The sequence below is a fragment of the Lathyrus oleraceus genome, chromosome 2 (assembly GCF_024323335.1).
Source record: "Lathyrus oleraceus cultivar Zhongwan6 chromosome 2, CAAS_Psat_ZW6_1.0, whole genome shotgun sequence".
Taxonomy (NCBI): domain Eukaryota; kingdom Viridiplantae; phylum Streptophyta; class Magnoliopsida; order Fabales; family Fabaceae; genus Lathyrus; species Lathyrus oleraceus.
The window spans coordinates 433,748,510-433,764,579 of record NC_066580.1 but is presented as its reverse complement, the minus strand read 5'-3'; the positions used below and the strand labels follow the sequence as shown (position 1 = coordinate 433,764,579).

The 16,070-nt window shown below is 37.7% G+C and overlaps 1 long non-coding RNA gene across 7 annotated transcripts; it reads left to right on the top strand.

Annotated features, from left to right (window-relative positions):
- The first annotated feature begins 2,275 nt into the window (after positions 1-2,275).
- LOC127120005 (uncharacterized) lies at positions 2,276-15,418 on the top strand. Of its 7 annotated transcripts, none has more exons than XR_007802990.1 (5): positions 2,276-2,410; positions 2,517-2,602; positions 13,663-14,376; positions 14,557-14,694; positions 14,790-15,418. It is a non-coding gene; the product is annotated as an uncharacterized LOC127120005 (long non-coding RNA). The 7 variants fall into 7 exon arrangements; XR_007802992.1 differs by lacking the exon at positions 13,663-14,376 and adding an exon at positions 2,732-3,439 and having other exon boundaries at positions 2,283-2,410; XR_007802988.1 differs by lacking the exon at positions 13,663-14,376 and adding an exon at positions 2,726-3,439 and having other exon boundaries at positions 2,283-2,410.
- Positions 15,419-16,070: the final 652 nt, after the last annotated feature.

Below are 16,070 nucleotides of genomic sequence, written 5' to 3'. Positions count from 1 at the left end.
GCAAAACATTGTTTTACCCAAAACAGATGAGGAGTGGACGCATACCACACATCGAACGGATTTATAAATCTACATTCGGAAAAGCGTCACTTATCTCGACTCAACAATCGTGGCCGAAACATTGTTTTGCATCACTTAAGACAAGATACCTTTCGTTTATGAAAAAGGTTTTTGATTAATCGCACGGCGGCGAGAAAGAGTTTGATTGGTTGGATGCGTTTTGAGTGATGGCGAGAACTTGGATGAGCGAGATATACATCTCGAATCCTAGCCTCAGGAGTGCATGGTATACACCATGTTCCATTTCCATCTTTATTGAAAGAGTTTAAGATAGGAATTAAGTATTTTGGAATTTGATTGAGAAAGGGTTTGAAGAAACCGCATTGACAATTTTAGGCGATGGCGAGAGTTAAGATTGGCGAGGCATACGTCTCGAATCTTAACCTCAGGAGTGCATGGTATACACCATGTTCCATTTCCACCTTTATTGAAAGAGTCTTAAATAAGATTTAGGTAGCTTATATTTGATTGAGAAAGGGTCTGACGAAACCACATTGACAATTTTAGACGATGGCGAGAGTTAAGATTGGCGAGGCATACGTCTCGAATCTTAACCTCAGGAGTGCATGGTATACACCATGTTCCATTTCCACCTTTATTGAAAAAGTGTTTAAGTAAGAATTAGGTGTTTTGAGTTTTGTTGTGAAAATGACTTGACCTAGATCAAGTATTGATGGACGTTTGAGAAATTTGAATGAGTGTTCGAGAGAACAAAGTGGATAATTTTGGATGATGGCGAGAGCTAGGATTGGCGAGATATACATCTCGAATCCTAGTCTCAGGAGTGCGTGGTATACACCACGTTCCACTTCCATCTTTATTGAAAAGGTCTTAATTATGAATTAATATTTTTTGAGTTTTTATTATAAAAAATGGCTTGACGTTGGATCAAGCGTTTGATGAGAGTTTGAAAGAAATGGAATAGAATGGGAGAGGGAAATGGATTGGTTTGTTTATTGAGAAAATACTCGACGTTGGATCGAGTCATATTTTTATGTATTTTTTGAAATTGTTGATTTTATTCTTGTGTTAGTAGCTAACTAAACAACCAAACAATAAAGAAATAAAATAGTACAGGATTATTACACATCGGGGGAGTGGGGTACATTTTGTCAAATGGGGATTAAAAAATCATGAAATAATTAAATCGGGCCCAAACAAACAAATAATGCAAAGTATGAGTGTAAGTGCAAGAGAACCGGCTCATTGTAAGAAAGCCCAAGAGTAAGCTATGTGAGGTTGATGGCGATGCTTAAAAAGCAATCGACTTACAAGGGTGTGAAAAAGGGGCTCGATATTAAATCGAGAAAAGTATGATTTTTATAGTTTTCAAATGGTTTCGAACACATGATGCAATTAAAAGAAAAAACAAATCTATATTATTAAACCATAATAAAAAATCTATGAATAATAAAGCATAAATATAAAAGAAAATGTTGAAAGAAAAAAACTACACATAGGAGAATCGAACCCACTACACTAAAGACCTAGACATCGCTCCCCTCCACCAGACCACTTACCAACTAATTGTCATTTTAATCCTAACTTAAATATATAAACTAAGATAAACTAAAAAAGAATTAAAATAAAAAACTAAATAAAAAAAGAAACAGTTAGTCTAGCCTAATTAAAAACCAGCCGCTTGGCTGTTGGTCTTTCAAAAGAGAAATGGATTGGGAATACCAAGTAGTACATTAATATACCTTTTTAGTAGAACAAAGGAAAACATTAATTAAATTCTAATTTAAAGCATGTTTTTTTTGTTTTTAAAAAAAATAAAAATAACAATAAATGAATAAAAAGTAATAATGAATAGTAATGAAAAATTCTTTCAATCTCCTCTCTCGTGTCTTTCCCTCTTCTCATCTGAATCTCTCTCTCTCAACACGCTCCCAAGCTTCGCGTTTCTCTCAATCGCTCTCAATCGTCTCTCTCGGCTCACGATCGCTCTCAATCGCTCTTCTCCCGTCCTCATCGCTTACAATGCCTCTCTCTCGCCTTCATCGCTTACCCTCGTTAACCAGAGAGAGCAAATCCATGGTTTCAAAAAGAGAAATCAAAAGGAAGTCTCACCTTCGGTGACGGCGACGGATCAGGTCAGCTTAAATCTTCTTCCTTCCCTCTTCAAATACCGTTTTCCTGTTGATTTGGGAATTAGGGTTTTTTTTGTGGGATTTTTGTCCGCCTCCCTTTAGGGTTTTCTTTCCCCATCTCTGAATCGCTCTCTTCCTTTTATCCCTGCAGCTTAGGGTTTCAAACGGTACTCAAAAGTCCAAAGAAGAAAAATTCCAGAAGTGTTTTTTGGTGCTCAGAACCGAGTTGTCCTGTTTGATGCTATTTTCCGGAAACGGTAATCTGTACTTAGCTTTCTTCTTTGCTTTTGTCCCAATTCCAATTTGGGAATTTCCTTGAAATCTTAACACTTTGACTGATTACTCTGGGTTTTGTTACCGCAGTGAAAAATTATTGAAGACTCAAGAGTGGTTTGGTTCCGGTGTTGATCACAGCTCAGGTTTTAGGTTCGGTTGACATGGTTGCAGAGGTATGTCAATCAATAACCCTACAAATTACACGAAGCTTCATATTGGTGTTTGAATGTTGTATGCAAGTTTTTCTGTCATGAAAGCTTTGCAAATAGTTTCAATGTATGTTTTTTTTGGTGCAGGAGCAGGTTGTAATTTTGGTGAAATTCGACGCTTCGGTTGTGTCATTAGCAGCAAGATGAACAAGATGGATTGCTTCTCGTTGATGAGAACGAACTTGTTCTTCGGCGTGATCATTCATCGTATTGAACTTAGCAGCCATAGCAAGCAGTTTAGGAAAGCACGGTTGGCTTTAGACAGTGAACCTTCCATGTGTCTCATTTTCTGCAGAGCATTCCTTGACAGATAAGTTGATCCTTAATCTCCAAAACTGTCTGTCTGATAGCGTGAAATATAATGATGTTCTTATTGTCAAACCAGATTGCTTTTCAACAACTTTAATAATATTCTCAACTTTCTTTTTTGAAGGGAGCTTGTATATTCCTTGGAGAAAGTCATTTTTGTGGATGCTGATCAGATTATCAGGACTGACATGGGAGAACTCTATGGCATGGATTTAAAAGGAAGACCTTTGGCATATATTCCATTTTGTGATAACAATAAGGATATGGATGGATATTGTTTTTTGTTTGCCACGTCTGGGACTCTTTCATGGATGATCAAAGATGGTTTTTCTCATAGCAGGTTTTGGTTTACAGCATGTGCAGCCCTTGCACAAGAAAGATACAAGTCAATGCAGCTCTCAAGAAGTTCTAGATGCCTACAAACAACAGTAAAAAGGGGCGCATCTTAGCCAGATCAACCATAAATCGTAGAACAGAAGTTGCAGCCACAAGGTATGCTTGGAGTGGTTTTTGAAATGCTTGTAAATTGTATGGATGTTAGAAAATTTAGATGGAATGTGCAAAGATTAGAGATGATTGTAATCCCCCTTTTTTGGGACTGCTATGAATTTCTGGCCACAAGTTGCTGTTGGTGCCATATTCGACTAACAATATTGCCTTGTGAATTGGTAGGTTCGTCTCGTCACAATTTCAGCATTAACACAATGTTCTATTTTACTCCTAGGCTCACAAGGGGCGGTCGGACGGACTTGAAGCCAAAGTAGCAAAAATCATGCCTCGTAGTTCATATCATGCCGACATTTACTTACGGTAGACTTCTTCTTTGCCCATGCCAATCCAATGCATCGAAACTTGGTAAATTTGGGTAAATTTATGCAGAAACTCATTGTGTTTTGATGTTGCAGGAGGACATACTGAGTTTGGTTTGTGAGCATAAAGGTTGGAAGCACCTGCTGGCATGTCCTTTTTCTATGAGAAGTATCACCATCATATATACCAATATTTAAGTCGGCATCAAATTCTTTTGTCACGTGTAACAAAGACCTTAGTTGATCTTGAGCTAATGCCTTTTGTTGGAAATATGTACAACGCACACGAGGATGAATTCTTAAGCAACTCTTCTAGAACAAGCAGGTCGTAGCAAACAGATTTGCCACTTGACGTCATTGTAGCCACAACAACATTGTTTCATCAAAATTTTCTCTACCAACCGCAGCATCTCTCTCTGCAGTATTTTTGCAAGCTGTTTCTGTAATCATAATAGTAATAATAATCTTCACATTCCATCATTATCCATTGGAAGGTCCATCAATCTTCCTCCTTTTAGTATTTGGACTATGTCATGTAACATAAAAGCTAGTGTAGGATTGGGACCTTTTTGTAAGAACAACATGTAATGTCACATTTTAGTATCAATGCTTATTCTCATGGATAAATACTAGCAATGTATTGATATGGAAATGGAATTGTTTGTCCTTTTGGAAGATGACTTTGTAATTCATGATAATGTTGTAATGCCATTCTGATTTTGAAATGTACTATGGATATAAAATGGATTTTTTTAGAAATAATCCAAGACTAATTTTAAATATCAATTTAAATAATAATAAAAAATCAGTAGAAAACCCAATTAAAATCAAATTAATCCAATAATTTGTTAAAATTACTTTTGACATCAATTCTAACATCTATTTGAAAATTAAAATCAATTAGAGTTTTGAATTATCAGTAAAAATAACAATTAAAATTAAATTGAAATTTGGGAATTAAACTTAATTTGAAATTAAAATCAAAAATTGAAAAATTCAAAAGTCAAATGATTAAAATCCATTTTATAGTCAAAAGCACCATGATCAAAAGGCATAGACAATGATCAATGTGTAACAAAAATATGGAGTTGGGAATGAATGTATGCAAATGAACTTTAGGCCAAGTGCCAAACAAAAATAAAAAATTCAGGACCAAAATCGGGGTATGACAGTTGCCTCTATTTAAGTATCTTCAACTAGATCATATGAAGCAGGACACTCTTCATATGATCATAGTGGGAGATGGTTAAATACTAAGAAGACCCGAATTTTGATCCTGAATCCCTATGACATGATGTGATATGATATGATATGATATGATATGATATGACATGATATAATATGCATGGATGCATGATTCTTTTTTTTTGTAAATTTTTTTATCTGCTAGGGGTATGGTGGATCCTTAACAGGAGATGCTACTAGACAGACCAAACTGTGGGGAATGCTGATGGTCCACAGGAAGACAGACAAATGGTAAGGAACAACTTGCTGGGGAAACAGTCCTGCTGGAGAATCAGACACACACTGGGGAGTATTCAAAGTGAGATTTGATAAACGACACTTAGAACACAAGGGATTTCGGTAGTAAGTTCACACATGACTTACCGAACCCGAATAAAGGAAAAGATGCTACAACAGGTTCATATATGACCTGACAACGCTGGGGAATAATCAAGGAGAAAACTCTTCAGAACAGGTTCATGTATGACCTGACACCGGAATAAGGGTTCAACAACAGGTTCATACATGACCTGAATGGTATTGAACAAACTAGAGAAAAAAATCTTCAGAGCAGGTTCAAGTATGACCTGACACCGGAATAAGGGTTCAACAACAGGTTCATACATGACCTGAATGGTATTGAACAAACAGAGAAAGAATCTTCAGAACAGGTTCAAGTATGACCTGACACCGGAATAAAGCTCAACAACAAGTTCATACATGACCTGAATGGTATTGAACAAAAATTGGAGAAACTCTTCAGAGCAGGTTCAAGTATGACCTGACCCCGGAATAAAAGGTTCAACAACAGGTTCATACATGACCTGAATAGGATTGAACAAAGAATCTTCAGAGCAGGTTCAAGTATGACCGGACCCCGGAATAAAAACGTTCAACAACAGGTTCACATATGACCTGGATATGATTGAACAAAGAAAGAAAAATCTTCAGAGCAGGTTCAAGTATGACCGGACCCCGGAATAAAAACGTTCAACAACAGGTTCACATATGACCTGAATAGGATTGAACAAAACTGGAAAAACTCTTCAGAGCAAGTTCAAGTATGACCTGACCCCGGAATGAGGGTTCAACAACAGGTTCATACATGACCCGAATAGTATTGAACAAAAATTGGAAAAACTCTTCAGAGCAGGTTCAAGTATGACCTGACCCCGGAATGAGGGTTCAACAACAGGTTCATACATGACCCGAATAGTATTGAATAAAAATTGGATTTGAAAATGACTGCAAAAACCGGATGTTGGTTTAGGGATACCAAAGACAAGCTGGAATTAGAGGTCAAAGGATCTAGGATCGACAACAAGACCTGGGTCAATGCAAAATGAGCACGAAGTACATTTCGGCTATGCATGATTTGAATTTCCTTTTATGCATGATATATGAATGATCATGATTATGAGAATGCTGACACTGGGCAGACTGGGAGTTTGTAAAGGCTTTTTATGGAAGCTCATGATTCCTCAACACCGAGAACTCAACCAAACATTTTATGATAGATGTTGTCAAAGGAGGATTCTATCCAGTTTGATGGCCACAGCTTAGCCAATGGATCCTTTTGGAGGATTAATGAATCGTGCTAGCATAATTTTCGGGCACTCGTCTTAAACTCAATAGTTGTTGACGTATGGCAGAATTTGTTTGAGCAGTTTGAAAGCACGAAGAAAGAGGTTCTGCCCCTCTGTGGCTCATCTTGCCCTAGTCTGTTGGGACTTTGGAAATGTTCACCTTGAAAGTGAGTTTGGAAACAACTTGCCATGAGACTACCTCGAGATGGCTTGCCCCTAGTGTTTGAAACTTGCAATGGTCCGAACTTGACTAACCAAATGCTGGAATGGTAAACTCTTGATTGATTGTCCTTTGGATAGTTGGACTTACCGAGCTCTGAGGTGGTTTGCCCCAGTCTAAGTCTTGAAGCAAATTACTCTTGGCTAACTGAGCCTTGGAGTGATTGGACTTACTGAGCTCTGAGGTGGCTTGCCCCAGTCTGATTCTTGAAGCAGATTACTCTTGGCTAGATGACCCTTAGGGTGATTAGCTCGAATTAACTGATGCTCAAAGTGATTTGCCCCCGAATAGACTTCTTTCACTCCATCTAGTTCCTCAACTGTGTATTGAATTTCTTTGATGTTGAGTGTTGACTCGCAAATAAGATTGTTCATTCAAAAATGGTAATTTTAATTCAATGCTTATGCAAAAATTTGAAATCAAAATTTATTGATATGAACGGGTAAAATACAGTGAACGAGTCGTTGATAAGAACACAATGGTGATCAAGTCATTCACAGTATACAAGTTGGTGCTATCAAATGATTAACAAAAATCGTTTGGAGTCAAGTTAACACAACCTTGTTATAGTATGCTTTCAAAATAAACCCTGCCTCAATTAGGTCTTTTAAGGGTTGTAACGTGGTCTGGTTCGCGGTTTCTTGAAACAAAAGGATATAAGGCTCAAAATTTGTTTTTACCCACCCCTTCTTCTTTATGATCTCCAGTTCCTACGTTCAGTTAATTCAATACACGCATTCGACTTCCAAGAGGGTTCGAAGGTGTGATGGGGATTCAAGACGGATTTTCTTGAAATGGCAGTCCCCTTATTTTGTTTTTGTCGAGGATTTAATGACCTCTTTTGATTGATTTATTTTATCCCTAATTTTGCCTGGACCGCTTCTTTGAAGCTTTTGGTCCATCGGGATGCCCTAACTTTTGCCTAAGTCATCTTGTGGTATTTGACCTAGTGGGCTTTTTTCTATTTTTTTAAAGGTGTTGACTGCCACATTTTTGGTGGATGAGGATCAACCAACACTAATTTTAGCTTTTCTCAACTTCTTCGACACTTCAACATGTGCGCGAAGGATAACATGTGGTTGAACCTAATTGGAGGGTGTTCATATGGACGGTTTTTTTTGAAAGATCGGATGCATGATCAAACTATCTGAACACAACTACCCTGCCCCAGGTTAAGATTAAGGGTTTTAGATCCGAAATAAACACCAACTTCTAGGCTCAAAGTGGTTGTCTAGGGATTAACATCCTTATCACTCCAGTGTTTGGGGATTTGAAACAATGCCTTACATCATCGACAAGGTTTTACTCAAAAGCATACCACAACAATTTCAGGTGTTTCGTTTTCATCATCCTCCCTCCAATCCTTGTTAACACAACACTTTGATAAACAAAAGTGAATGAGAGGAGTATTTTGTTTTTGTTTTTTAACATAAATGAAAAACGAGTGAATACGAATGGATTAATTCAAAAGATGCATAAACCTTTCATTAATCTTACCAATTCAAAGAAAACAACAATGCTTAAAAGCAATTAACAATCAACATGCGAGGAAACTACAAAAGAAATGCTGAGACAGCCAACTGATTGCCAGCTTTAGGGAATTGACTTCTTCAAACTTGAAGGTTGGGATCGACAAGCTTTTTGACATTGGCATGATGATCTTCAACTTCTTTTCCTTCAATCTCATCGTTGAACGCAACCTTCTTGGATCCACTACTCACTTCTCCTTTACTTTCATTGGTATGGGTCGTGACATTGGAAATCCAAGGCGGTATCTCAATGCTCTTACCAGGAAATAATGATAGCTCCTTAGCCACATCCCTGACATCTTCCTTGTGGTACAAAACCTTGAGGGGTTTCAAGGGTCCTTTCCCTTTCCCATTACCTGGCTCAGAAATCAAGGCATATGTACCTGAGCCTTCCTCCTTGAGTGTTGGTGACCTTATGTCAATCAATCTTTGCAGCTTGAGCTTAAAACTCTTGCATTCCTAGATGGAGTGCCCCATTGTTCCAGTATGGTATTCGCACTTGATCTTCGGGTGATCTTCTTCAAAGACTAAGCTCTTGTTAATCAGTCCTCGTACCAAGGCTTTTAGCGCACAGCAAGAATCTAGGTCATGCCCCAATGCCCCTTTATGGAATTCACACGTTACATTTGGATTGTACCATGGTAGGTATGGTGACACGGGCGTGAGAGCTCGAGGGGTCACCAAAGCATTCTGGATCAGTAGCGGGTAGAGCTTGCTATATGGCACCGGAATAGAGTCATTGTGATCCTTGTTCCTCTTGTTCTGATTCTGATTTTTGTTTTGAACCTGGTTTTGGTGACTTTGAGGAGCAATAGCCAGAGGATGTTGATGATGACGCCTTGAGGGAGGTCCATATACTGGTAAATGAGGAGTTGCCACATAGCATTTCCCTTGACTTGGGGTAACACCAGATGGATGTGGCGTAGTAGCTCTCTTTGTTTGCAGCAGTGTATATTGGGTGACCCTCTCTTCCCAACAAGACTTGCAGCGTTTCCAAGACCCGTCTCATTTGGCTCTTCAAAAGATTGAGTTCCTCCTTCAGTGCTTCTTGGCTTTTCCTTAGCTCGTCCATCATCTCCTGGGACATGGTTCTTTGTTCTAAACGCGTGTTGAGAATCACTTTGCTTCACGGACAAAAGATGGATGAGTTTTTTTTGGTATTTTGTCTGGAGAATGACATGCATTATGATGCAATGCAAATGCAATGGAATGCGAATGAATGCAATGCAAGCCATGCACATTTGTTTTTTTTTTTTTATACACGGGTTCAAAAATCTGAGGTACTGATGAATCTGATTGTTTTCCAAGAATAGGTTCTCACCGGGTAAGATCTAAGGTTTTGTTACAAAGGATCCCCAGAGTCATTGATTCACAAGAATGTTTGACGCTTACGGAAAATACTTTCCGGTCGTCAACTTCATCAAGGGAATCTATTCTGGGTGAGGTTCTCGTACCGACCCTTACGAAGTATTCACCTCGGGAGTCCGTACTACGCAACCATCGACTGGGTTCTAGACAGGGTACTCAGAGCCATGGATTCAAAAGACTGTTTGACGCTTACGGAAAATACTTTCCGGTCATCAACTCCATCTAGAGAATCTATTCTGAGTGAGGTTCTCGTATCGATCCTTACGAAGTATTCACCTCGAGAATCCATACTACGCAACCATCATTTCTAGTTGGCCAAAGTTTTAATGTTCTAAAAGGTCCTTAGAGTCATGGACCCCTTTGAAACATCGAAGCTTACGAGGTATACACCTCGGGCGACAATATTTGCAAAAGAATCTACTCTAAGTGAGGTTCTCGTACCGACTCTTACGAAGTATACACCTCGGGAGTCTGTACTACTCAACCATCGTCCTATCTTATGTTTTTTCTTTTTCACTCTAGACTCGGGTGTAGAGTCTTTCCCACATGGTTTGCAATCAAGATCCAAGTACCCAACACGGTGGAACCAATATACAACAAATATCAATATAACAATAAAGATATTAAAAAGCAATAAATAAGGGAAAAGACACACAATTAAACAAACAAAGGCACACAAACGTCCTAACTAGGCTTGACTCACTTAGGGATTAATACTCCCCAGCAGAGTCGCCATCTGTCGCACCTCGAAAAAAAATGGGGATACGACTTCAAAGCGAAACGCGATCGCACGCTCGCAATGATGGACTGAACAGAGTCGCCACCGAACTTTATTTATTCCTAAAAAGGAAAGGGGAAATATCGATAAAACCCAAGACAAATGAAAGGATAAGATATGGTCATCGCAACCAATATCAGGGTTCGGGAGTCGATTACGCAAGGGGAAGGTATTAGCACCCCTCACGTCCGTTGTACTCAACGGGAACCATTAGGTCAATTGTGTGCGTTAGTGTTAGTTAAAATGTTAGGCTTTTCAATTTATTAGGTGGGAAAGAAAGAATATAAGAGGGAAAAAATGTTTTTGGATTTTTAACGAAGGACTAAACCTAAGTTTTTTATTAGTGGGCCTGACAAGATTTACGAATCCTGCTCCTACGTATCTCAAAAGAGAAATCAAGGCTTACGTAGTTCTGGGTAGAAAAATGTTTGTTTGTTGGTCGATTTTAGCGAAAGCTATACTGTATTAATCGACGCAAAACATTGTTTTACCCAAAACAGATGAGGAGTGGACGCATACCACACATCGAACGGATTTATAAATCTACATTCGGAAAAGCGTCACTTATCTCGACTCAACAATCGTGGCCGAAACATTGTTTTGCATCACTTAAGACAAGATACCTTTCGTTTATGAAAAAGGTTTTTGATTAATCGCACGGCGGCGAGAAAGAGTTTGATTGGTTGGATGCGTTTTGAGTGATGGCGAGAACTTGGATGAGCGAGATATACATCTCGAATCCTAGCCTCAGGAGTGCATGGTATACACCATGTTCCATTTCCATCTTTATTGAAAGAGTTTAAGATAGGAATTAAGTATTTTGGAATTTGATTGAGAAAGGGTTTGAAGAAACCGCATTGACAATTTTAGGCGATGGCGAGAGTTAAGATTGGCGAGGCATACGTCTCGAATCTTAACCTCAGGAGTGCATGGTATACACCATGTTCCATTTCCACCTTTATTGAAAGAGTCTTAAATAAGATTTAGGTAGCTTATATTTGATTGAGAAAGGGTCTGACGAAACCACATTGACAATTTTAGACGATGGCGAGAGTTAAGATTGGCGAGGCATACGTCTCGAATCTTAACCTCAGGAGTGCATGGTATACACCATGTTCCATTTCCACCTTTATTGAAAAAGTGTTTAAGTAAGAATTAGGTGTTTTGAGTTTTGTTGTGAAAATGACTTGACCTAGATCAAGTATTGATGGACGTTTGAGAAATTTGAATGAGTGTTCGAGAGAACAAAGTGGATAATTTTGGATGATGGCGAGAGCTAGGATTGGCGAGATATACATCTCGAATCCTAGTCTCAGGAGTGCGTGGTATACACCACGTTCCACTTCCATCTTTATTGAAAAGGTCTTAATTATGAATTAATATTTTTTGAGTTTTTATTATAAAAAATGGCTTGACGTTGGATCAAGCGTTTGATGAGAGTTTGAAAGAAATGGAATAGAATGGGAGAGGGAAATGGATTGGTTTGTTTATTGAGAAAATACTCGACGTTGGATCGAGTCATATTTTTATGTATTTTTTGAAATTGTTGATTTTATTCTTGTGTTAGTAGCTAACTAAACAACCAAACAATAAAGAAATAAAATAGTACAGGATTATTACACATCGGGGGAGTGGGGTACATTTTGTCAAATGGGGATTAAAAAATCATGAAATAATTAAATCGGGCCCAAACAAACAAATAATGCAAAGTATGAGTGTAAGTGCAAGAGAACCGGCTCATTGTAAGAAAGCCCAAGAGTAAGCTATGTGAGGTTGATGGCGATGCTTAAAAAGCAATCGACTTACAAGGGTGTGAAAAAGGGGCTCGATATTAAATCGAGAAAAGTATGATTTTTATAGTTTTCAAATGGTTTCGAACACATGATGCAATTAAAAGAAAAAACAAATCTATATTATTAAACCATAATAAAAAATCTATGAATAATAAAGCATAAATATAAAAGAAAATGTTGAAAGAAAAAAACTACACATAGGAGAATCGAACCCACTACACTAAAGACCTAGACACCGCTCCCCTCCACCAGACCACTTACCAACTAATTGTCATTTTAATCCTAACTTAAATATATAAACTAAGATAAACTAAAAAAGAATTAAAATAAAAAACTAAATAAAAAAAGAAACAGTTAGTCTAGCCTAATTAAAAACCAGCCGCTTGGCTGTTGGTCTTTCAAAAGAGAAATGGATTGGGAATACCAAGTAGTACATTAATATACCTTTTTAGTAGAACAAAGGAAAACATTAATTAAATTCTAATTTAAAGCATGTTTTTTTTGTTTTAAAAAAAAATAAAAATAACAATAAATGAATAAAAAGTAATAATGAATAGTAATGAAAAATTCTTTCAATCTCCTCTCTCGTGTCTTTCCCTCTTCTGATTTTAATCTCTCTCTCTCTCAACACGCTCCCAAGCTTCGCGTTTCTCTCAATCGCTCTCAATCGTCTCTCTCGGCTCACGATCGCTCTCAATCGCTCTTCTCTCGTCCTCATCGCTTACAATGCCTCTCTCTCGCCCTCATCGCTTACCCTCGTTAACCAGAGAGAGCAAATCCATGGTTTCAAAAAGAGAAATCAAAAGGAAGTCTCACCTTCGGTGACGGCGACGGATCAGGTCAGCTTAAATCTTCTTCCTTCCCTCTTCAAATACCGTTTTCCTGTTGATTTGGGAATTAGGGTTTTTTTTGTGGGATTTTTGTCCGCCTCCCTTTAGGGTTTTCTTTCCCCATCTCTGAATCGCTCTCTTCCTTTTATCCCTGCAGCTTAGGGTTTCAAACGGTACTCAAAAGTCCAAAGAAGAAAAATTCCAGAAGTGTTTTTTGGTGCTCAGAACCGAGTTGTCCTGTTTGATGCTATTTTCCGGAAACGGTAATCTGTACTTAGCTTTCTTCTTTGCTTTTGTCCCAATTCCAATTTGGGAATTTCCTTGAAATCTTAACACTTTGACTGATTACTCTGGGTTTTGTTACCGCAGTGAAAAATTATTGAAGACTCAAGAGTGGTTTGGTTCCGGTGTTGATCACAGCTCAGGTTTTAGGTTCGGTTGACATGGTTGCAGAGGTATGTCAATCAATAACCCTACAAATTACACGAAGCTTCATATTGGTGTTTGAATGTTGTATGCAAGTTTTTCTGTCATGAAAGCTTTGCAAATAGTTTCAATATATGTTTTTTTTGGTGCAGGAGCAGGTTGTAATTTTGGTGAAATTCGACGCTTCGGTTGTGTCATTAGCAGCAAGATGAACAAGATGGATTGCTTCTCGTTGATGAGAACGAACTTGTTCTTCGGCGTGATCATTCATCGTATTGAACTTAGCAGCCATAGCAAGCAGTTTAGGAAAGCACGGTTGGCTTTAGACAGTGAACCTTCCATGTGTCTCATTTTCCGCAGAGCATTCCTTGACAGATAAGTTGATCCTTAATCTCCAAAACTGTCTGTCTGATAGCGTGAAATATAATGATGTTCTTATTGTCAAACCAGATTGCTTTTCAACAACTTTAATAATATTCTCAACTTTCTTTTTTGAAGGGAGCTTGTATATTCCTTGGAGAAAGTCATTTTTGTGGATGCTGATCAGATTATCAGGACTGACATGGGAGAACTCTATGGCATGGATTTAAAAGGAAGACCTTTGGCATATATTCCATTTTGTGATAACAATAAGGATATGGATGGATATTGTTTTTTGTTTGCCACGTCTGGGACTCTTTCATGGATGATCAAAGATGGTTTTTCTCATAGCAGGTTTTGGTTTACAGCATGTGCAGCCCTTGCACAAGAAAGATACAAGTCAATGCAGCTCTCAAGAAGTTCTAGATGCCTACAAACAACAGTAAAAAGGGGCGCATCTTAGCCAGATCAACCATAAATCGTAGAACAGAAGTTGCAGCCACAAGGTATGCTTGGAGTGGTTTTTGAAATGCTTGTAAATTGTATGGATGTTAGAAAATTTAGATGGAATGTGCAAAGATTAGAGATGATTGTAATCCCCCTTTTTTGGGACTGCTATGAATTTCTGGCCACAAGTTGCTGTTGGTGCCATATTCGACTAACAATATTGCCTTGTGAATTGGTAGGTTCGTCTCGTCACAATTTCAGCATTAACACAATGTTCTATTTTACTCCTAGGCTCACAAGGGGCGGTCGGACGGACTTGAAGCCAAAGTAGCAAAAATCATGCCTCGTAGTTCATATCATGCCGACATTTACTTACGGTAGACTTCTTCTTTGCCCATGCCAATCCAATGCATCGAAACTTGGTAAATTTGGGTAAATTTATGCAGAAACTCATTGTGTTTTGATGTTGCAGGAGGACATACTGAGTTTGGTTTGTGAGCATAAAGGTTGGAAGCACCTGCTGGCATGTCCTTTTGCTATGAGAAGTATCACCATCATATATACCAATATTTAAGTCGGCATCAAATTCTTTTGTCACGTGTAACAAAGACCTTAGTTGATCTTGAGCTAATGCCTTTTGTTGGAAATATGTACAACGCACACGAGGATGAATTCTTAAGCAACTCTTCTAGAACAAGCAGGTCGTAGCAAACAGATTTGCCACTTGACGTCATTGTAGCCACAACAACATTGTTTCATCAAAATTTTCTCTACCAACCGCAGCATCTCTCTCTGCATTATTTTTGCAAGCTGTTTCTGTAATCATAATAGTAATAATAATCTTCACATTCCATCATTATCCATTGGAAGGTCCATCAATCTTCCTCCTTTTAGTATTTGGACTATGTCATGTATCATAAAAGCTAGTGTAGGATTGGGACCTTTTTGTAAGAACAACATGTAATGTCACATTTTAGTATCAATGCTTATTCTCATGGATAAATACTAGCAATGTATTGATATGGAAATGGAATTGTTTGTCCTTTTGGAAGATGACTTTGTAATTCATGATAATGTTGTAATGCCATTCTGATTTTGAAATGTACTATGGATATAAAATGGATTTTTTTAGAAATAATCCAAGACTAATTTTAAATATCAATTTAAATAATAATAAAAAATCAGTAGAAAACCCAATTAAAATCAAATTAATCCAATAATTTGTTAAAATTACTTTTGACATCAATTCTAACATCTATTTGAAAATTAAAATCAATTAGAGTTTTGAATTATCAGTAAAAATAACAATTAAAATTAAATTGAAATTTGGGAATTAAACTTAATTTGAAATTAAAATCAAAAATTGAAAAATTCAAAAGTCAAATGATTAAAATCCATTTTATAGTCAAAAGCACCATGATCAAAAGGCATAGACAATGATCAATGTGTAACAAAAATATGGAGTTGGGAATGAATGTATGCAAATGAACTTTAGGCCAAGTGCCAAACAAAAATAAAAAATTCAGGACCAAAATCGGGGTATGACAACATCTTAATAAACAAGCACAAGCTTGACGATTAGCCAAGAAGGAGAAAGATCCCGAAAGTTTTTCTATACCATGTGTTCTAGGAAGACATGTTATTAACAAAACACAAATGGATTTAGGCGCAAGTATAAGTTTGTTGTCTTTAGTTGTCTGCAATAGATTAAACCTAGGAGATATGCAACCAACTAGGATGTCCCTTCAACTAG